A 23,026-nucleotide genomic window follows, 5' to 3' on the forward strand; every position below is an offset into this window, starting at 1 on the left:
AAACAGAATCCTTTATGTCAATTGTTTCTCAAGTCCTCCCTCCAAAAAGGAAAGTGTTCCAGCTGGAGGTATGATCAAAACCAGGATCTTGAGCATCAGAGAAGGTACCAACCAGAAAGGACACAGGGATGGATGAGCAGGCTTAATCCTGGACTGTCTCAGGCAAAGAGCATGTACCACCATTGGTTTGGAGATCCAAACCGACCTGCATAGTAAAACAAATAAAAGAAAAACTACAGAAGGAATAAATAGAGCTGAATAGATAGAACCCTAAAGCCAAATAGACTATGAGATTTGAGAAGAAGTCTATAAGAGAATGATGATCTTAGACAGTTTGGGCTCATAAGAAAATTGAAGAGGCAAGGAATGCCTTGCTGGTATATAAATGGATTCTTTTTTGATTGATTAGTCTCTTACCTAGGGAGTAAGAAATCCTTGGATTTAGGGAAAAGGGTGCAGTGGTGCCTTCTGCACCTACCAAAGGATGTATCCACCCAAAACATCTGGGTGGGACTTTGCTTCCAAAAGGGTCCTTGAAGATGTAATTAAGTCAAGGATCTCAAGAGAAGATCATCCTGGATTATCCAGATGTGCCCCAAATCCTATGACAAGCATCCCTGCAAGAGAAAGGCAGAGGGGGAAGAAAAGGCTATGTGAGAACAGAGACAAAGATTGGAGTTCTGCAGCTACAAGTCAAGGAACACCTGGAGACACCAGAAGCCAGACGAAGCAAGAGAAGATTCTCCCTTAGACTCTTTAGAGGCAGTTTGGTCCTGCCGACATACTGATTTCAGACTTCTGGCCCCCAGAATAGCGAGCGAATCCATTTCTGTTGTTTTTAAGCCACCTGGTTTGGGGTTGTTACACAGCCACAGGAAGTTCATATAGGGTGGAAGGGAGATTCTTGTTCAGCAGGCCTGAGGGTGGAGTGGAGGAGACACTGTGTATGTTAGTGTGGAAAGATGGAACTGGGTGTGAATGGCCGTGAATTTCCTGTTAAGTCCAGGCAGAATAGAATCTAAGGGGAAGTGATCTATGTAGCTAGCTCCTCATAGAGGGCCACAGCTGGGGCACCTCCAGGACAGATTTCTCATGCTGCTTTTATATTATCCACCCAGTTTGAAAACATAATCCAGTTAGAGATCGGGAGAAAGTTACTTCCTCCCTCTCTCCTGCAGGTTCCATAAATACATGCAACTTCTTCATTTAGTTCAGCCTCATTACCAGTAGAGCAAGCCACACAATTCCATTCTTTTAATCATTTTTCTCATTATTTTTTGTTCTCTGTTCTAGTTGTCTCATATTTCTTCACTTCTGTCAACCAGTCCCTTGGTTATACATTTTTCTTGTCATTCGCCTTAGAAAAACAAAACTAAACAGCATAATTAGTAGTGCTTGTATGAAAGATGTGACTTTTTAGGGGGGGGAAAGGTGCTATTAATTGCTGATTCACGTTGTAAACATCTTCAACTCCTCTGAGTGTACTGAATTTCTGGTTCCCACAGGGCCTTTCACGAGGTCCTCAGAGCTCTGGCTGTCAAGAAGCAGTGACTCAGGCATGACTGTACAGAGCGGTCTGGATGCAGAGATGCGTGGCCAAGACTAGGGTCACATCACACGAGACTTTGTGTTGAGGAGAGAAGCCCATGCTCGTCATCTAAAGCTCTACCAAAGTGGGTGCCTTGGTTTAAAATTTTAAACCCAGGATTTTAAAAAGGAGAGTATTTAATCCTGAAAAAAAAATAACAACTCTATTTGAAATATAATTTCTTTAATCAAGCAGCACTTAATGTTTGTGTATGATTTTCCTCCGTGAAGCCTAAGGAGGAAAACCTTCCTAATCCTTGTTCTTGAACATCACCCTGCAGCATCAGGAAATTAGACTGTTAAATCTGATGCAACTTTAATTGAATTGGGAGAGGTAGTATGAGGGGGTGGCTAAGAGCCTGAACTTTCGGTTGAGATAGATCTCTGTTTTCAAGTGCGAGCATAAGAGCATCAAATGATTTGAAATTCATGCAGGTACCAGGAACACCATAACTGCTCATTAAATGTATTCATTTTAACCATATTGGGTGGGATTTTTCCACCACATGATGTGGAAGGGAGAGCCACCCCTTTCCTCCTTTTGGAGTCATTCTCAAATTCTCTGGTTTTGACACTTCAGAAAAATTGGGGCGGGGTCTCAACAGTGCTTCCCGGGCTTGCCGGGAATCCGGAGAGCCCTCACCAATCCACCCAGAGGCACGTGCCCTGCGTCCTCTGTGCCAGTGTTGGGATGTCAGGCTCTTGGCCGAGATTCCCAAGTGTGGCCATGTATCCAGCCTCTCCACAAACAACATGCAGCCAACCCTATTCAAGAGCCTCCTACCCTGGTGCAAGCCCCTCACCCCCTTGGGGCCTGGAACAGCCCAGCCTCCTGCCTTTGGATTCAGTCCCCTCAACTTTGGGAAATCCAGCCCTGGGGCATCAGGGGCCTGCACGTGGAGGAATGAAAGCTTCTCAATTCTCTCCTGGATTGAGGGAAGTGTAAGCCACCGGGTACAAATCCCACCCGGGCCACATTTCTAAGAGGAATAAAGAGACAAGGTCCTTTACTCTTTCTCAGATGGCCTACAACGAGAAAACATGGCTTGATTAGTGTCTTGTCTTGGCACATTAGCACTCCAGTCTTCATTGGAGGGCCTACCTTGTCAGGTACTTGCCAGCCTGGACTAGCAAGCCACACACCTTCTGGGTTCAAGTCCTAGTCCACTACTTACTACCACTGCTTGCTGCTTACTATTCTTGGAGTTCAGATTGCCAGGTAAAATACAGGATGCCAAATCGAATGTGAATGTCTAATAGGTAATTTTTGTAGTGTAAGCATGTCCCATATATCATATGCAAGATTTGGGTTTTTAGCAAAAAATATGAGAGCGTAATATATGGGACAGACTTACACGACAAGATTATCATTTGTTACTCTGAAGTTCAAAATTAACTGGGTGTCCTGTATTTTTATTTGCTGAGTCTGGCAACTCTATCCTGGATAAGGCCCTTAAACCCTCTGAGCCTCAGTTTCCTCATCTGCAAAATGGAAATAAAAATAGTATTGTATTCTGAGTATCTCTGTCACAGAACTGTTACAAGAATTCAGTGAGTTAATATTTGGAAAGTGCTTAGAACAAGAGTTGGCAGATAACAGGCACTAATAAAGACTTGCTAAGTAAATAAATCTAACCAACCTCTTGTCAAGTTATGTATACATGCTTTACGTAAACAACTATCCCTTGTTCTACAAAAACACAATAATCATAGGTTCTGAGCAAGGCTATAGGGGAAGGGACTGGGTTCTTTCTCAGGGTACAGTAATTTCAGTGATCTTCCCAGACTCCTTTTTCCCTTCCTGCAGTAGCTGATTTAGACGACTGTTTACATTACCTCACCCCATTCCTCCTGTTACCCCAGCGTCAGTAGAGAATGGGGTTTATTTTATGCCGGCAGGTGGTAGATGAAAGTACCAGGAGGAGGGCAGAGGATTTCTGGCTGCATTCTCCCTCTCCCTTGTCACCAGGACTATTCCTGTCACTCATGCCTCATAACTCTCAGGCTCCCATTCACCCTCACTCATCTCACCCCCTCCCCAAGCAAGCACTAGCACAAGAAGCTCATGCTGGACCAAATGGCCACAGGTCAATGTCTTTGTCTTCTTGTACAAGGCCTTAGAAAGAGGGCAGGGAGAAGGTGTGAGACAGGAAGAATTATGAAATGGGAAGGGTGCCTTCTCCACTCTGAAGGCCCTCCTGAGCCACATTTCTTCAAGCCCCATGATTACTCTGATTCTCCTTCTTGTGACTACTGCATGTTCCTATTGCAAATCTAGACCACAGACCTTTTGCAAAGCCTCCAAGCTCAGACACAGGAGTCTCACAGAAACAACTCTCTAGGCAGTTGAGGTCACTTGGCTTCAGGGATCAAATCCATTTTATTCTGTATTTCTTGGTTTTGCTCATGATGGAGAACTAAAACCTGAAAGGAAAAAAAAAAAAAGGCTTGGATCAAGGAGATGAAGTCAACAAAGAAGCCAAAAGACTATAAAACAAGAAACAAAACCATCTACCCAGAAAGAGAAGGTGACATCAATAGAAAAGGGGAAAAGAAAGCGTATATCAGTCACTAAGTCCTCAAAGGAAAAAGACAGAGGACATTGAGACTCAGGTCCTGAGGAGTTCAAACGAACATGAGGTTCCAGCAATCCCTCCTCCAACAATTCACATCCCCAAACTCTGAGGGCTACATCCACCCTTTATTTTGTAGTCTTTGACCTGAAGGAGACTGCTCCAACCTGCAGGAGACTCATTCAATGGTCTGTAGGTAGAGTCTCAGAGTCTCTGCCTCCTTGACCCAGAATCTATGATCCCAACGACAGTTCTTCAACAGGAAGAAGAGAGAACATGGTGTCTCTGTGCTGCAGAAATTGACTCTCCTGTATTTCAATGATATATTGATATATAGCAAACCATCTCAAAGCCTAGATGCTCAAAAACAATTCATTCTCCCACAATTCTGTATGTTGTTTGGGCAATTCCTTGTGGTGGCACCAAGTGAACTGTGATGGTTGCTGTCACTTGGAGACTCTATTGAAACTCAACCAGGGCTGTTGGTCAATGACTTAGCCTTCTTCCAGTTAGGCCTCTCCACATGGCTGCCTCACAGATTGGTAGTTGGTTTCCAAAAAGAACATACCAGGAGGGAGAGCTCTAAGCAGGAGAAAGTAGAAAATTCCAGGCCAAGCAAGAGCTGGTCCCAGAACTGGCACAGTATCACTTCCATAATATTCAATTGGTTAAGGTAGTTATAGACTCCATCCAGAGTCAACTGAGAGGGGACTACACAGAGGCATGAATCTTGGAAGACACAGTTCATGGGAGTCATCAAAGGAACAGTCTACCACATCTGTTCTGTAAGTTCCATAGTACCTCCAAATAATACTCTGCCTCATGTCTACCATCCAGGTGAACGCATATTTATTGAATACTTTCAGTATTCAAGTCACTATATTAAGTTTTTTTTTTTTTTAACTGGGTGGCGGTTCTTGTTTCTACCTTTATTTAAGGATCTCACAGTTGAAACGGAACAAACACACAGGTACACAAATTCCAGTGGAAGGTACACTATGAATCCTTGCTACGTAAATAAATCTAAGAAGAAGAGGATTTAGTGGAGGAGAAAATTATTCTGAGCTACAGGATTATGAGAAAGTTTCATGGAAAACTGCTGGGAATGTGCTTTAGAAATTGTAAACCACAATTATAACATTCTAAAATATTACCATTATTGTTACAAAGCTTTTGCCTCATCAAAAACTATATCTAAGATCTTCTGACTACCCTAAGTCTAGCAGGCCACCTGTTTACATCTTAAGTGTTTGCTGGCGAAGTCAGTGACTTTGGATAGGTTACCTAACCTCTCTGTGCCTCAGTGGCATGACCTTAAAGGTTTTGATGATTTAGTATATTTGAGGTTTTTCTTTTTTTAATGTTTATTTATTTATTTTGAGAGAGAGAGTACAAATGGGGGAGGGGCAGAGAGAGAGAGGGAAAGAGAGAATCTCAAGCAGGTTCCACACTGTCAGCACAGAGCCCAACACAGGGCTCGATCTCACAAACTGTGAGATCATTAGCTGAGCCAAAATCAAGAGTCAGACACTTAACCAACCAAGCCACCCTCGCACCCCTATTTGAGGTTTTTAAAACAGTTCTTGGCATACACAAAAAATGTTCAATAAGTGTTAATCATTGGTAATTATGATGGACTGAATAATGCCTCTTCCTGAAAGATGTCCTCCTTCACAGGAACCTGAAATGATATTACCTTACATGGCAAAAAAGACTGTACTGAGATGATTAAGGAACTTGAGATGGGGGAAGGCATCCAGGACTATCCAGGTGAGCCAGTGTAATCACAAGGACCCATATAAAGGGGAGACAGGAGGGTCAGAGTCAGAGAAGGTGATGTGATGATGGAAGCAGAGGTCAAAGACATGCAAGGTCATTGACCAAGGAATGCTAACAGCCTGTAGAAGCTAGAAAAGGCAAGGACAGATTCTTTCCTAGAACCTCCAGGAGAAACACAGCCTTGCTGACTCATTTTGGACTTCTGACCTCCATAACTATAAAATAATAAATCTGTGTTGTTTTTACCCACTAAGTTTTTGGCAATTTGGTAATTTGGTACAGCAGCAAATAGAAAGTTAATGCAATGATGACGATGATGATGATGACAATAATCTGAAAACCAGGACCTCCTACACACAATCAAAAAGCCGAACCTAACCGACCAAAGCAATGTGTGCTGTCCAGTTCTAGAGAAAGATATTGGAGCTTGGTAAAAATGAAGTAATTCTCTGTGCATCTTATTCAATCAAGCTGTCACCATTTTTTGCTTTCTAGATTTCAAACATCAAAACAATGCTAACTACTTTGCATTTATATTTTATGACTTGTTTTTTGAGCATTTTCATTAATATTTTATTATGAAGTCATGAGTTTTACTTTAATTATATATTTTGTGAAGGTTTTCAGCATACTTAAATATGATTTTCTCATGTATTGGGGCTCTTTGGGGGTTCTTCTCCCTTTTGGGCAACACATCCCTAAGCATGTTATAGCAGGCAAAGAAAGATGAGAGGTGCTCAACATTCTGAAATTACTAACAACTCACTTCTGCATGGCACTTTATAGTTTACATAGTTCTGGTGTCAGCCTCATCTCATTTTACCCTTGCAACATTCCTGTGAGAGGAAAACTAGCCTTCGGAAGGTTGAGAATGAATTATGGAAGTGGCATAGATAGTAAGTAGTAGAGCCAGGTTTTTATGCAAGCTTCTTGACTCTCTAATCACTACCCTGAGAGATATTTTCAAAGGTTTTTAGGAGAAATTTCAGAGGTTTGTCTATTTTGAAAATGAGGCTTCCTATCTTTCCCTGCTTCTCCCCCACTGCGGATTCACATTGCAAGGGTCTAAAATGTTCCAGATGTGAAGATACATTCATGACATGCAATGCAGCTGTCATGGCAAGTCCAAGTTTAAACACTGGCCCTTTAACACATGTGTATTCCCGTGATCAAAAACGAGGCATTGGAGGTTGAGTGCTAAATATTTTTGAACACTATCAATAGAAGACACATTGCTTCAGAACTCGGAGATATGAGTGAGGGCTGTGGAGGGAGAGAAGATCTTTTTCGCTGACAGCCATTCTTTCCAAAACTATTGTAAGTTCGGTTTTAATCTAGTAAGCCAAAAACCTAAAATGTTGAATAAGAAACTTGGTTGAGGCCTTTCAATATATTTCCTAGTAAAGGGAATCTGAATCCAGGTATCAGATCCTTGGATTTGGGAATGAAAGGGGATCTCGACTACCATTAAGAATACTGTGAGCAATGCTAGAGATGCTTTCGGATTTTGTGTTGCAGTCCTCACTCAGCCTATCATATTATATCACCTTTGAAGACAATTGTGCAGATAAGGATTAAACAATAAAGAAATATAGAGGAGCCTGCAGGAATCCTAAATAGCCTGTCACAAAATATAAACAGACTTGGAGACATTCCCCCCAGAGGAATTAGACACCTTTAAATAATGGAGAAAATGAAATCTCACTCCTTCCATGAAGGTCTTTCATTGACCTGGACCAGATACAACTTCTTCCAATTAAGAAGTTCCACCTAACACCTAAATTCCAGCACGTTTAGAGCTGAAATGGGATCTAGAAGTTACCTATGGGGAATAATTTACCAGCTGGCTGAATGCAAAATCAAGATTAATTTAAAAACCCAATAACTTTATTATAAATTGGCAAAAACCAATTTGAAAATACAGTGGAGAAAATCCCATTCACAACAGGAACCAAAGGTATAAAACCTAGCAATAAATCGAATGAGAATGTCCAAGACCTATGTAAGTAAAACTAAAGCTCTACTGAAGGATATAAGAAAGAGCTAAATAAATAGAGAATTAGGCTTTGTTCCTAGATGGAAATGCTGAAAATTTTAAAGATTTCATTATTCCCAAATGAATCCATAAATTCCATGTAATTTCAATCAAAATTCCACTGAGCTTTCACAAAACTTGATAAGTTTGTTTTATTTTTTCATTATTCAAACTTATTTGAGAAGCTTATTTTAAAATACATGTAAATATGGACAAAATTAACTATGACCTTTTTTAAAAAAACAACAATGAAAACAAGAGGCATTACTTTAACAGATTGCAAAACATACTATAAGTCTATAACTATTTAGAGTGTGGTTTTTAGCATAGAAATGTATTTTTTAAATCAGTGAGATAGCGTAAGAGTATAGAAAGAGGGGTGCCTGGGTGGCTCAGTCAGTTAGGTGTTGGACTTGGCTTGATTCGTGGGTTTGGCCCTGCATCGGGGTCTGTGCTGACAGCTCAGAGTCTGGAGCTTGCTTCAGATTCTGTGTTTCCCTCTCCCTCTGTGCCCCTCCCGCACTGTGCGTGTGTTCTCTCTCTCTCTCTCTCTCTCTCTCTCTCTCTCTCTCAAAAATAAGTAAATAAACAAACATTTTTAAAACAGAGTATAGAAAAAGAATTATGTATCTGTAGGAATTTAGTACATGATAAATGTGGTATTTAAAATTAATGGGTATAAGTTATTATTGCATGTTGCAGCAAGTAACAGACACCTGAAAAATAGTGGCTTAATCAGAGATTTATTTCCTCACATAGCAAGTAGAGCCTTGGGAGATCTACGTTCCCTTCAGCTTTCCATTCCAGCCTCCTTATCACGTGCTGTTACCACTGTGCTGGTTGCCTCATGGGCAACTGGTTGCCCATCCTCTAATCTCATGTTCCTATTTTCAGCAAGAACAAAAAGAAGAAACAAGGAATAATGGATGTGTCTTGAAATAAGGACTTTTCCATAAGTCGAAGTAGGCTTCTATTTCTGTCTCATTGTCAGAACTCTGTCACCATCTCTCTAGCTTCAAGGGAGGCCATGATATACAGGTCCTTAGCTGAGCACAATGACACCAAAAGTGAAGCAAAACAAAACAAAACAACAAACCCCAAAAACCAAAAAACCTATTTTTCTTTTCCATAAAGAAGAAAGGAAGGCTAGCTAGGTAGGTATTTAGAGGTGTCTCCTCTACAGGGCCAGCCCAGTGGGTATGAGGCCAATGTAGTCACACAGGACCCCATGCTTGGTTTTATGCTCTGTTATAGCCATCTTGAAATCCTTAATAACTTTATCCTTGAATTTGTGTTTTGTAAGTGAAGTCCAATGGGACAATGGGGCATGTGATGAGTCCAGGAGGTATGTGCAATATGCATGTTCATAGTCTTATTGTCCCTTTTTGCACACAACATTCATGGCACCCCACAAGGAAAGAATTTTGGTGGATTCATGCATGATGCATGGAAGCTCAGTGAGACTCAAAGCATATACAAAGTAAGTATGTTACATCCCTGAGTAAATGGGGGCACTGGCTGCCCTGAGAGGCTGTGCTGCTTTCCATTTAAGTCAGAACTTGCTTCAAATACAGAAAGAAAGTAATGGCATTCTAAGAAAAATCAGTAACTTAGGAGCTCTATCATGCCCTTTCTTACTTAGGTTACTGCCCTGCCTTAACCAACCACCTAAGCTGAAAATGATGATGTACAGCAAAGGAAAACAGGGCAACCTGTAATTCCTTTTCCTTACAGTCATTCCTTACTCATCAGTAAATTAAAGGTAGAGAGTACTTATAGAATGTGTGTGTATCAAAAACTGACATAAAAACAGCTGAATTTTGCACAATGTTCTCACTTTTCTTTTTTTTTTTTTTTTTATTTTTTATTTAAAAAAAATTTTTTTTTTAACGTTTATTTATTTTTGAGACAGAGAGAGACAGAGCATGAACGGGGGAGGGGCAGAGAGAGAGGGAGACACAGAATCGGAAGCAGGCTCCAGGCTCTGAGCCATCGGCCCAGAGCCCGACGCGGGGCTCGAACTCACGGACTGTGAGATCGTGACCTGAGCTGAAGTCAGACGCTTAACCGACTGAGCCACCCAGGCGCCCCTGTTCTCACTTTTCTAGTAAGAATAAAATAGATATGCATATATAAACCACAATATACAAATTGTTTAATTTCAGTGATTATGTATACAAGTTATGCACAGGACTATCAGTATGTCAGAACTATTCACATGATCAGAAAAGACCTGAAGCCCTAAACTCTCACTTTTGGATAATGAAATCTCTGTTTAATTACTTATGACTACAAAGCTATCCAAGCAGAGACTTCAGTGACCACACATGACAAAGAATACAGACCCTACATAATTAGTTCATAAATGTCACTAAACAAACAACAAATACAACAACAAAGAATAATAATAACAAATCTGGGGAGTGAGGTAAGAGAATCTGATTTTCAGAATTGGCATATTATATTATTTAAGCTGTCTAGTTTTCAACAAAAAATATGAAACATACAAAGAAACAAAAAAACTGTAGCCCATACATGGAAAGGGAAAAACAATAGAATCTGTCCTTGAGTAAGCATAGACTTTAGAATTACCAAAGACTTTGTATCATCTCTTTTAAATATATCCAAAAAACCTAAACGAAGCCATGTTTAAAGACCTAAAGGGAATTGTGAGAATGATATCTCACCAAATAGAGAATATAAGTATAGAAATAAAAAAATATGAAAAAGGAACCAAAAAAGAATTCTGGAATTGAAAACGACAATAACTGAAATAAAAGATTCATGAGAGGGGTTCAACAGCAGACCTGGGTAGGCAGGAAAAAAATCAGTGACCTTGATAATACATTAATTGAGATTATCTAGTCCAAGGAATAAAGCAGTAGAAAGATAAAATATTTTTTTAAAGAACAGAGTCTCAGACACATGTGGGAAATCATCAAACATACTACCACATGCATGATAGGAGTTCCAAAAGGAGAAGAGAGAAAGTAGCAGAAAGATATTTGAATAATAATGCCTGAAAACTGCTTACATTTAATAAGAAACATTAACTACATATTTAAGAATTTATGATAAACTCCAAGTTGTGTAAACTCAAAGGATTCACATCATACTCAAACTCTCTAATGCCAAAGGCAAAGAAAAAATCATGAGAGCAACAAGAGAGTAGGAATTCATCACATACAAGAAATCCTCCATAAGATCAATAGCCAATTTTCATCCGATACCGTGGAAGCTAGAAAGTAATGTAGTGATATATTTGAAGTTCCAAAAGAAAAATGGTGTCAATCAAGAAATCTACATCCTGCAAAACTATCCTTTGAAGAAGTAATTAAAACATTCCCAAATAAACAAAAACTGAGACAGTATTAATGTATTTTCTAATTTGTAACACTTTTTTCCCTCCTGTCTAATTTAATTGACAACTGCATAAAGCAATACTTATAAATCTGTGCTGATAGATACACAGTGTATAAAGATGTCGTTTTTATAACAATAACAGCACAAAGAAGTTATATAACAACAATGTTTTTGTACACTACTAAAATTAAGTTGGTATTAATCTGAACTAGATTTTTAAAAATTAAGATATTAATTACAATCCCCAGGGCAACCACCAAGAAAACAATCCAAAAATATATACTAAAAGAAATGACAGGAGAATTAAAATAATACACTTAAAAATATCATTTAATACAAAAGAAGTCAATAATGTAGTAAGAGAGGAACAAAAAAAACATAGATATACAGAAAACAAATAGCAAAATGGTAGATATAAATCCTACCTATATTAATTTTCTCAGGTCACCATAAGAAAATACTATTGTATACATGGTTTAAACAACAGACATTTATTTTCTCTGAGTTCTGGAAACTAAAAGTTCAAGATCAGATTGCCAGCAGAGTTGGATTCTGGTGAGGCCTTTTTTTCCCGGCTTGTAGATGGCCACCTTCTTGCTGTGTCTTCACATGGCCCTTTCTCTGTGAAAGACTGAGAGATCTCTGATGTCTTTTTCTCTTCTTATAAGGACACCAGTACTACTGGATAAGGGCCCCACCCTTATGACATCATTTAACCTTAATTATCTCCTTTAAGGTTCTTTATCCAAGCATAGTCATATGGGGGATCTAGGCTTCAACATATGAATTTTGGAGGGACATGATTCAGTCAATAAAACCATCTTAGTAATTACAGTAAATGTAAATGGAATAAGTATTCCAATCAAAAGGAAATTATTGGCAGAATACATTAAAGAAACCATGATTCAACTATATACTATCTACAAAAGACATACTTTAGATTCAAGGACACAAATAGATTGAAAGTAAAATAATGGAAAAAGATATTTATTCCACATCAAAATGGAGCTGGAATGGCTGTACTAACATCAGATAAAATATACTTGAAGACAAAAGTTATTGTTAAAGAAAAAGAAAGGTATTTTATGATAAAAGTGTAAATCCATCAAGAAAATATAGCATTTATGTAACAATATATATGATAAAAAATATATATACATGATAGATATGTGAATAAATATATAATACCATATATATGTGCACCTTGTATAAGTATTACATATTATAAACACTATACATATATTATATTGTATAATATACAAATATTACATATATTATACATATATATAGTATAAAAAATATATACATGGTGAAAAACAGAGTGCCCAAAATACATGAAGCAAAGACTGGCAGAATTGAAGGGAGAAATAGACAATTCAACAATAATAATGGGAAACTTCAATATATCACTTCCAATAATAAATAGAACAACTAGCCAAAGGTTAATAAGGAAATAGACTTGAATAGCTCTATAAAAAAATAGCTCTAGATTTAACAGACACTTATAGGAAATTCCACTCAACAATGGCAGAATACATAATCTTTTCAAGTGTAAATGGAACATTCTCTTGGACAAGCTGTACGTTAGGTTATAGGAGTGTCAATAAATTTAAAAGGATTGAAATATTTCAAAGTATGTATTTCCCAATCACAATAGAAGGAGATTAAAACTCAATAACAGAAAAAACTTTGGGAATTCACAAATATGTGGAAATGAAACAAAACATTCCCAGTAACAAATGTGTCAAAGAAAACACACACACACAAGTGAGATTATAAAATACTTTGAGATGAATAACAATGAAAACAAACATAACAAAATTTATGGGATGCAGATACAGCAGTGGAGAACTGTTGCTCTATCTGCATTGTTTGAAATTTGTAAGAATGCTTTCAAGTGCAATAATATAATTTTTTAAAATCTCTAATTGTGAAAACCTTGATGAATCCTTTATTTAACAGTTACACAGTTGCCCAGAAATGTTGAACAACTTTTCCAGTCACACTGTTAGTCAGTGGAGACTCAATAAAACCAGGGACTCCAAGTTCCTGCAATATTTGTGGACCCACCCCTCATCCCTTCTCCATCCCTTCTCCATCACACTTCTAATATTCAAATAATTTTTTTCATAACTGCCATAGTTGATGGTGCATTGACTTTAATCTACTAGAGTATTAGTTCGTAAAATGTGAAGACCTCTTTATTTCTCTGGATGCATTAACATGGCATTTTAAATAGTAATTGGGTACTCATTAAATTGCAGGCACAAGGCTAGTCAGTAGAGATAAAGGTGAACAAGGCACAGTCCCATCCAGGGAGGGGGTCAGTCATAATCTAGTAGCTGCTAAATAAATTCCTAGTTGATTAAGTAAATGGATGGTGAAACCTACAAGTGGATAGTCCTGCCTGCCTACTTAAGAGCACTTGCTAGATTTACTGGAATACTTTTATTTATTTTTTAATGTTTTTTATTTTTACTTTTGAGAGAGAGAGAGAAAGAGAGAAAGAGCATGAGTGGGGGAGGGGCAGGAAGAGCAAGGGACAGAGGATCTGAAGCAGGCTCCATGCTAACAGCACAGAGCCTGATGCGGGGCTGGAACCCACAAACCACAAGATCATGACCTTCGCCAAAGTAGGATGTTCAGCTGTCTGAGCCACCCAGCCACCCCCTGAAATACTGGATTGCAAGTAACTTGTTCTGCGAGTGTTCCACAAGACTAGAAAACATTTCTAATAAATTTTAACTTGATAAATGAGAATCGTCTTGTGATACGAGTAGTTCGCGATGCCAGGTGTCACATGATCACAACTGAGCCAATGGTTCTTAAATTTGCTTTGATATACAAGTGCTTTGGATTACAAGCATGTTTCTGGAACAAATCATGCTCACAAACCAAGGTTTTACTGTACTTTCAAATGTATGAAAAAGTTCAGAATAAAGAACTAATTAGACACTAATTTTTCCAACAATATATTGAAACCACTAGCGACCATTCCAAACATGCCTTGTTTTAGGCCAAAAAAAAAAAAAAAAAAAAACTCTACAATAGGATTGATGAAAACCTTTACTATCCAGATAGGTAATTTCTACTGACAAATGAGATCATATGCTTCCAAGTGGGTAGATACTATGGGATATTTCCTGTGTTTTGAAAAATAAACCTAAAAGAGATTGATTGTTTAAATGTTGACAGTAGCAACAGAAAATGCATCCCTAGTTTAGAAGACAAATTCAATTACAGTTGCAATGTTAAAAATACACACACACACACACACACACACACACACACAGAAAGAACCCCATAAGAAATGGATTATACTTCAGACTGGAGTCAGGTTCAAGTCTTTCTAAAGAGCAGTTGGATCTTGACCTTTCCTAGCTCGGCCACCACCAGACACACACGTCCTGATGGTAGGGATTGTGCCGAGGTTCTGTGGTGCTGTGAGACCATAATTATTATCCTCTGTGGGCCGTGAATGTCAGCCTTCTGCAAAATGTAGCTCTGGGAAGATTCTGCACATTTGCTTTCAGAGGTCCCCCTGCCTCTTGATGCTTGGTGGAAATCTTTCCCTAAGCAAGAAGAAGAAACACTCTGTTACTGACAAGCTCAGTTACAAAAGATAAGGCTAAGAAGGTGGGAGAAGTGTTCATGGGTGACAAGAGGCTTCAGAAAAGGATCTAGAGTCAGTGAGTCTGGAGACAAATGGTCTAAAGAAGCATTTCCAGTGCTTCAGAATTGATGATGCTCCACATCACTGAATTCACACTTTTAGAACTTGCTAATAAACATTTAGTGACAGGACAGGATACGTTATGCTGCAGTAGAAAGCAACCCCAGAAGTCTAACTGGGTTATAATAACAAAGTTCTATTTCTTGTTCATGCAACATGTTTATCACAGCTTGGCAGAAACCTCCACCGGCTGTAGAGTCCCAGGCTAATGGAGCTGCCACCATCTCAAGCACTGGTCACTGTGTCAAAGGAAAGATTGCTCTAGAGGATCTTGTTCTGATAATTACATGATCTGGCCCAGAGCAACACATATCACCTCCACTCACAACTCATTCTACAGAACTAGTCACATGATCCCACCCAACGTCAAGTGGGCAGGCAGTGCAATCCTACCATGTGCCCAAAGTAAGAGAGCCAGAAATATTTGGTGAACGGCATCTGTGACATTCACAGAAGTAACAGAAATAATCATCGAGACAGAACAGGAATTCCAGCCACTTTAGTAAACCTCTGCCTATATATCATCAAACCTTCAATAAGTTTCTAAATACCTACGATGTACCAGGGTCTGCATTACTAAACCCCTGACATTTATCCCGATATTTTGTGATTTTTTTTTCCTGTCCTGGCTTTTCAGCTCATCATTTACCTACCAGCAGGCAATTTAGAACATAACTTCTATGTCTCTGTTGATTGCAGAACCCACCATGTACATAAGCTGTGACTAAATAATCAGTTCAACTGAAAATTGAAGGTAAAGTAATTTCAGAACAGGTTCTGCTACAATGGAATATGGGACTTAACATGATTTGGAGTTTAATATCTGTAAAGACAGAGTTATGAACTCAAATGCCCGCAGGGACAGACAGGTAACATAAATGCATGAAGAGGTTAAACGTAGGAGGACAGGAGTGACAGGGGCTAAGCTGAACTGGAGAGAATATGGCCTATCTAAAAGAAGCAGAGGCTCTCATCTGGATTCTTACATGAAATCTTGGTTTTGGATTTTGGCTAAAAAAAAATCTACAGCACACCTTTTAAATTACACTCTCTGAACCAAAGAAAGCATGTCATAAGCAAGATTTCACCTGCAGGCTACCAATTTGCACTCTCTGCTGAAAAGGTATGGGTTATTAACATACGTCCCACAAGGCTGATTATTTCCTGTTTAGGTGCCACTTCCTATTAGGAGCTGGGGCTCCAGTTGTAGATGCCTGCCATTGGGTTAATGATGGAAGGGACATCTGCAGTCACAGGTATGCAGTGTTTGGTTTGGATTATTGAATGAAAGTGTTGAGAGTACATGAGACTTACCTTGATGAACTAATAGTCCTTCTATAGAAATACCACTCTGACAAATTTGAAGGACATGTGTTAGCAATCCCTACTACTTCCTTTTAAACACAGGGAGTATTGACATATATTTTATTTATTTTTTTTAATGTTTTTTTTAATTTATTTTTGAGACAGAGAGAGACAGAGCATGAACGGGGGAGGGTCAGAGAGAGAGGGAGACACAGAATCCGAAGCAGGCTCCAGGCTCCGAGCTGTCAGCACAGAGCCCGACGTGGGGCTCGAACTCACAGACTGTGAGATCATGACCTGAGCCGAAGTCAGACGCTCAACCAACTGAGCCACCCAGGCGCCCCTTGAAATATATTTTAAAATAGATGACAGCATCCCATTCCAGGTAGTATGTAGCCTATCACTAAATTGTATTCTGATGAATTTATATCTCATCGAATGAACTTCCTTAAATATCAGCCACAGCACCAAGTTCCTCAGTATGTATGTGGAGTATTGTTCAGTGGTTTCAGGACATAGAATATGGAGCCAAATCCACTTTCGTCGGTGGTGGGATCTTAGGCAAGTGGCTCAGCCTCTCTGTGCCTCAATTTCCTTACCAGGAAAACAAGGATAATAATGGCAACTTCTTATCAGAGTTGCTATGAAGATTACATTAAGTCAATTATACGTGTAAATTGCTTAGAATCCGGACAGGCACAAAGTAAGCATTCAGGGAAAGTATTTTAGCCTAGTGTCTTAACTCTTCCTCATTAACTCACACACTCCTACGTTGTCATTCTTTGCTAGAGACAAAACACTTGATTTTCTTCCCCCAACAGACTCTGTCCTGGACAGCTGTTCTTCGAGTGCTACGTGAAGTCTTCCCCAAACAGAGGACTATCTGTACGGCTACCATAAAATCTCACCACGATGCGCTCTCTGGTTGAGGTTGTCATTACCATCTCACAACATGGTCCTTGTCAGTACTTCTGAGAGAACCCAAAGCTTGCTCGCTTTTCTCAGCAGGAGACCCCCACACCCTGCTCCTCTGTAGACGCTTTAAAATGCACTCGAACACCGTAGACCAATCAGTTAGCAGAGTAAACAATAATTTCTTCACAGGGGACTCCTAAGGGATCTGTGGTGTTTTGATGATCTGCAGCCATGGAAACAGCAGATGAAGTGTTTGGGTCATTGGAATGCTTTTAACTCGTGCTTCCTGTGGCAGAGACTACTAATTGCTTCTCAGTATCCTTTCTCCCCCCCTTTTTAGACATTTTTAGCTAAGCACATTGTTGCCCTACTAAAACATTTTCTCTTGAAGTTAATGTTGCTATGTGAAAGTTTTGGCCAAAGAGCTATAGACAGGAATGCTGTGAGCCTTCCAGGGATTCCTCTTAAAGGGAGAGTACTAATCCTTCCTTCATCCTTTTCTCTATCATGATATCTTCAATGTGGATATGATGGCTGGAACTTCAGCAGTTATTTTTAGGCTATGAGGTTTAAGGCAGCAGTTCTCAAAATGTGTATTGAGGACACACAGCATCCCCCAAACCCTTATTCAAGAAATTCCCAGGTTTCAGTTTCCTTTGCCAATCACATATTTATATAAAACCTAGAATGTTCTCCTGAAACTTCAACCAAAACAATACATTGCAATAGATTCCATACAGTAGCAGATATTTGCTTCAAGGGAGCCAGATAGGGATTTTGTGTGTGTGTGTGTGTGTGTGTGTGTGTGTGTGTGTGTGTTTTATAAAGTTATTTTATTTTATTTTATTTTTTTATTTTTTTTTCAATATATGAAGTTTATCGTCAAATTGGTTTCCATACAACACCGAGTGCTCATCCCAAAAGGTGCCCTCCTCAGTGCCCATCACCCACCCCCCCCCAACCCCCATCAGCCCTCAGTTTGTTCTCAGTTTTTAAGAGTCTCTTATGCTTTGGCTCTCTTCCACTCTAACCTCTTTCAGATAGGGATTTATAAATATGTAAACACGTTACTCTTCTCACCAAATTTGTTTTAGAAAATATAATTATTTTTCATAAATCTGTGTTATTAGTGTTTATATGCAGTGGGTTTATTGTCACTTTAAAATGGATTAAATAAGTGTGCACAATAATTCTGTTTTAATTGTTTTTTAATTTTTTCAATTTTATTTATTTTATTTTGAGAGAGAGACAGAGAGTGAGCAGGGGAGAGGCAGAGAGGGAGGGAGAGAGAGGGAGAAACCCAAGCAGGCTCCTTGTGGTCAGCACAGAGCCTGATGTGGGCTCAAAGTCACAACCATGAGATCACGACCTGAGCTGAAACCAAGAGTCGGATGTTCAACCGAATGAGCCACCAGGCACCCCTCAGTTTTAATTTCTTTTAAAAAAAAATTTTTTTTAACGTTTATTTATTTTTGAGACAGAGAGAGACAGAGCATGAATGGGGGAGGGGCAGAGAGAGAGGGAGACACAGAACCGGAAGCAGGCTCCAGGCTCTGGGCCATCAGCCCAGAGCCCCACAAGGGGCTCGAACTCACGGACCGTGAGATCGTGACCTGAGCTGAAGTCGGACACTTAACCGACTGAGCCACCCAGGCACCCCCTCCGTTTTAATTTCTAATAAACTAACCCACATAAGGAAAAGTTCCTTGGGGGCCTTAATTTTTAAGGGTATAAGGGTGCCTGGGTGGCTCAGTCAGTTAAGTGTCTGACTTCGGGTCAGGTCACGATCTTGTGGTTTGTGGGTTTGAGCCCTGCGTCAGGCTCTGTGCTGACAGCTCAGAGCCTGGAGCATGCTTCAGATTCTGTGTTTCCCTCTCTTTCTGCCCCCGTCCACTTGTGCTCTCTCTCTCTCACAAAAATAAATAAACATTAAAAAAAATTTTAAGTAATAATTTATAAGGGCATAAAGGGGTCCCGAAAATAAAAAGCTTGAAAACTGGTCTAGTCGCACATTCTAGGCAGAAAGATGAGCTACAAAAAAGGCTGACTTAAAGTCAGCTTCTTTTTATTTGAGCAAAAATTAAACTTTTATTATGCGTAAGTCATTATCATCAGAGGAATTTGTTATATCCAGCCAAACTGATATTTAACAGATACATTTACACTTTGTTATTTCATTTGAGACCATGGCTAGGAATACAACAGAGCAATTAAAAGCTGAAGATGTTTTGAAAAACTCCCTTGGTTGAGAACGCTAGTTTAAACAAGCCGGTGTGAAGCATGCAGTCCTGGCCTATTTTGTACCTGAGATGTCACAAGTGTCTATTTGCAGTTGCCACAGAAGCTCTGTATCCAGCTAGCCCTTCCTGACTGCTCAGCTCGTTTTCAGGGGACAGGGCTGGTTCCAGCGCCGGGTTCTGGTGTAGGCAGGTGGGGGCAGGCAGATGCTTCTGTCTGGAGGACGGGTTTGGTCACGTGGCTGCCCCAGTGCCCTTGGCCTAGGGCCAGGTGGGGTGGAGCAGAGGCTGTGCCCTGGGAAAGCTGCCCTCCGTCTCCAAGGCTTCTCGGCCGTGTTTCCTGCCTTCACAAAAGGCTCTCAGGAAACCCAGCAGCCGGTTGCTGCCAGGAAGTAAAGGACACACAGATTCTAGGGCCGTGGGAAAGGGGGTGAGCGAGGACAGGGAGGCCCTTCCATCTGAGCACACGCCTAAGGAGAACTGGGGGAAAAGAATAGCAAAAGCTTCCTGTGAAGTGAAACCCGCTTTCTGCACAGAAAGGAAGAGATTCTGGGCTGCCATATAAAGTATATATCATTCTCTTTTATAACAGAAGACCCTGCAAATGGGCTGGACTTGTTACAATCCACAGGGCTGAAACCCATCATTTCTAAAATTCAATTTGCCGCTAGAATTTTAACTTGACTTTGTTGAACACTTAATAGAGGCCAAGCAGAATTTTCTCCATGTATTTGCAAGCCTGTTTTAAGTAGTACATTTTAAATCATAACTCTCTTGAGAATAATATGGCAAATTTGCTTTCTTATAGAGCCCATCTGAGAATACATCAGATTGCTACATTTTTGTCCAGTCTAGACTTTCTTTCCTTTTGTTACTTTGCTGTGAATCCCTATAATAACATTGTGCTGGGACAGGGCTAGAAATGTTGTCCTATGGCCAGTTTGCTATTGTCAAAAGGAGTCCTCATGCTTCTGCAAGAGCTGTTTTGTGAGGTCCTTCAGAAAGTCTAATGGTAGGGTGCCTGGGTGGCTCAGTAGGTTAAGGGTCTGACTTCGGCTCAGGTCACGATCTCATGGTTTGTGAGTTCCAGCCCCACATCAGGCCCTGTGTTGACAGCTCGGAGCCTGGAACGGGCTTCAGATTCTGTGTCTTCCTCTCTCTCTACCCCTCCCCAGCTCTTTCTCTCTCTCTCTTTCAAAAATAAACATTAAAAATTTTTTTTTTAATAAAAAAGAAATTCTAATGGCTATAAGCAAATTATTTGAAAGAGATTATTTAAATTTTACATGGACAGGAATTAAATATTCAAGCATAATAAATTTCACTGATTAAGATTTTTATTCATATGGTGCAGTAATGAAAAAAGCATATAATGAGAATGGACTTTTAAAAATATTTTTTATTTGTTTAATGTTTATCTATTTTTGAGAAAGAGAGAGACACACAGAGTGCGAGTGGGGAAGGGCAGAGAGAGACGGAGACACAGAATCTGAAGCAGGCTCTAGGATCTGAGGTATCAGCACAGAGCCTGACGTGGGGGCTCAATCTCACAAGCTATGAGATCATGACCTGAGCCAAAGCCGGACACTCATATGACTGAGCCACCCAGGCGCCCCTAAAAAATACATTTAAATCATCAGTTCCCTCTATGGCTCCCCCAGAAAGGAGCTGCTTTGTTCCCATTGAAATGCAGCCATCACTCAATGGCAATGGAATGCATCACGGAGGGGTCAGTAAAGAACTCAGCCAGAGGGACACACCCTTGTCCGAGTTAGATGCATCCCTCCAGGGTGTGCAGAGACCCCAAACTGGAGGGTCCCTCACTTGTCTCCAGCGTCTGAGCCGACTGTCAGATGATGATGTCTGCTCTGTTGGGTTGTATTGGTCGCTAACCATGCATTCCCCCAACAGGCCCCAGGCCCCTGGAGTGTCTAAGACTTACAATGACATAGCAGTGACAGTGTGTGTGTGTGTGTGTGTGTGGCCCTGTGTCGTACAGTAGATTGCAGAAACACGGCTCCTAGGTTAAATGGGGGTGAGTCATGCCTCAAGTCATGCCCTTTGGAAAGAACTTAAAGTAAGTTCTGGTGGCCTCTCACAATTGTTAAAGGAGGGATTGGAAAGGTCGTGGTAAGAACGTTTGCGATTAGAAAGAAACCTCCCATATTACCTCTTACAAGTGAGGGACGGAGGTCTGGAGAGGGTGATGACCCACCTGTGTCCCACAATCAGTGGGAACAGAGCCAGCCTAGGGCCTGGTTCTCATGACTCTTACTGCTGTTCATTCCCTGTGCCCCACCACCAAAGTTAGCCAGGAAACAATGAAGCAAATTGGGAGACATTGTGGATACTTTCTGTGTCCTTATAGCATTCGTTATCATTTATTAAAATCATCTAGTGGTCTATTTCCTCCACTAAACTGTGAGCTCCTTAAAATAGGAATTTGGTTGTTTGTGTGTTTGTTTCCCCTGTGCCTAGCCCCACTTCCTTAACACACGGTGGGCACTTAATAACTTGGAGAAAAAAAATCGTATTTATTTTGAATTTGTCCTGACCATTTTTACTTCAGCTCTTAAGGGGCTATACTGGGAAGATATACAGCTGACCCTTGAACAATGTGGGGATTAGGGGTGCCAGCCCCGTGAAGTCAACAATCTGTGCATAACTCTTGACTCCTCAAAAACTTAACTACTAACAGCCCACTGTTGACAGGAAGACTTGCAATGATATAATTAGTTGATTGACACACATTTTATACGTTACATGTATTATTTACTTATTCTTACAATAAAGGAAGCTAGAGAAAAAAATGTTATTAAGAAAATCAGAGGCACCTGAGTGGCTCAGTCAGTTACATGTCTGACTTCGGCTCATTCATGATCTCGCAGTTTGTGGGTTCAAGCCCTGCGTCAGGCTCTGTGCTGACAGCTCGGAGCCTGGAGCCTGCTTCGGATTCCGTGTCTCCCTCTCTCTCTGCCCCTTCCCTACTTGTGCTCTGTCTCTCTCCCTCTCTCTCTCTCAGGTACACACTAAAAAATTTAAAAAATTAAAAGAATAAGAAAAAGAAAAGAAAATCATAGGGCAGAGAAAATACACTCACGGTACTGTATTTATCCAAAAAGATCCATATGTCAGTGCGCCCATGCCATTCAAACCTATGTTGTTCAAGAGTCTGCTCTTTTGGTTAGTGTCCAGCGAAGGAAACAGAAATTACTCTGTACCTTTACACAGATGTATAAAATAAGAAATAGCTACGTAGTGTGGAAGACAAACAGAGGGTGAGGAGGTTATTAGTGGCAGAAAGTTGGAGGGAAATTGGGAGGAGATTTTGTTAACAGGACTGTTTAAAGGGAACAGGCATCGCTGTACCATGCAGCGAACGGCCTTCCGGGAGGTGGGGTCTTTGTCAGATAGACCCAAAGCCGGAGGCCCCACAGGAAGCAGAAAGAGGGGGAGAAATACCCTGGCTTTTCTCTCCTGCTGCTGCCCTTGACAGCAA

The 23,026-nt window shown here is 40.2% G+C and overlaps 1 long non-coding RNA gene across 1 annotated transcript; it reads right to left on the reverse strand.

The window, feature by feature from the left end:
* Positions 1 to 3,948: 3,948 nt before the first annotated feature.
* Positions 3,949 to 17,550, reverse strand: LOC122241413. The gene is made up of 2 exons (XR_006221547.1): positions 17,284 to 17,550; positions 3,949 to 4,011 (listed from the first exon to the last, which is right to left on the reverse strand). It is a non-coding gene; the product is annotated as an uncharacterized LOC122241413 (long non-coding RNA).
* Positions 17,551 to 23,026: the final 5,476 nt, after the last annotated feature.

The sequence above is a fragment of the Panthera tigris genome, chromosome C1 (genome assembly GCF_018350195.1).
Source record: "Panthera tigris isolate Pti1 chromosome C1, P.tigris_Pti1_mat1.1, whole genome shotgun sequence".
Taxonomy (NCBI): Eukaryota; Metazoa; Chordata; class Mammalia; order Carnivora; family Felidae; genus Panthera; species Panthera tigris.